Here is a 957-nt window from a genome sequence, read left to right on the forward strand (position 1 = left end):
CCTTCCATTGCCCATACGCTAGTTTGTTTGTGTTCCTTTGGTCAACTTCCATACTTGAATCATTTGTGCTACCGCTGCTGCTTCGACGCTACTTTGACATCTTCGCTTCTATTTAAATAAATAAATAAGCTGAAGCTAGACATCAGTAAACACCACCACAGACACCACAAGCACGCCTTCTCCTCGTACTTCCGCCTCACGCGGGAACACGGACGCTCTAAATACTTCGAATTCCAATGCCAGTATATTGTAAACCACGGGTTCTTTAATGCTAGCGGGTCGTCGCGACCCTAGTTAACATCATGGTGCACGTCTCGTGACGGGTGTCACGGCGTAGTTAAATGTATGCGATACATTTCTCAAATATAAGCGCTCAGTCATCTGTACATCATGGTAGGTTCCCACGACGTGCAATATGCGTTCAACTTATCAATGTTCATGTGTCCTGCAGTTCACATTATGACGCGCAGTTAGCTGCGGTCTTCATCGATCCATGAGCCGAGTGATCCACTGCCGAGGGTGACTAACTTGCGTAAGCCGCCGCTGTGCGCGTATACCCGTTCCCCGTAGGGAGGAGCAAGCCGCCGCTTAGAGACGAAGCATAAAGTGTCCTCATTCCACATAGGGCAAGCTGGATGAATCCATTTTACCCAGGACGGCCGAAGCGGCGTGGACCAGGGGAGAACTGAACCTTATACTTCACACCACAGTAAGTCTACGTGTCCTCTTCCACATAGGGCAAGCTAGAACTAACTATCTTACCCAGGACTGCCGAAGCAGCGTGGACCAGGGGAGGAACACACTTTTCATGGAAACGTAAGGCATCCATGACTGCCATAACGTAAGCCGCCGCTGTGCGCGTATACCCGTTCCCCGTAGGGAGGAGCAAGCCGCCGCTTAGAGACGAAGCATAAAGTGTCCTCATTCCACATAGGGCAAGCTGGATGAATCCATTTT

At 50.1% G+C, this 957-nt stretch overlaps 1 non-coding gene across 1 annotated transcript; it reads right to left on the bottom strand.

Annotated features, from left to right (window-relative positions):
- Positions 1–367: 367 nt before the first annotated feature.
- LOC131270496 (5.8S ribosomal RNA) lies at positions 368–522 on the bottom strand. The gene has a single exon (XR_009179560.1). It is a non-coding gene; the product is annotated as a 5.8S ribosomal RNA (ribosomal RNA).
- Positions 523–957: the final 435 nt, after the last annotated feature.

The sequence above is a fragment of the Anopheles coustani genome (assembly GCF_943734705.1).
Source record: "Anopheles coustani chromosome X unlocalized genomic scaffold, idAnoCousDA_361_x.2 X_unloc_35, whole genome shotgun sequence".
NCBI classification, from domain to species: Eukaryota; Metazoa; Arthropoda; class Insecta; order Diptera; family Culicidae; genus Anopheles; species Anopheles coustani.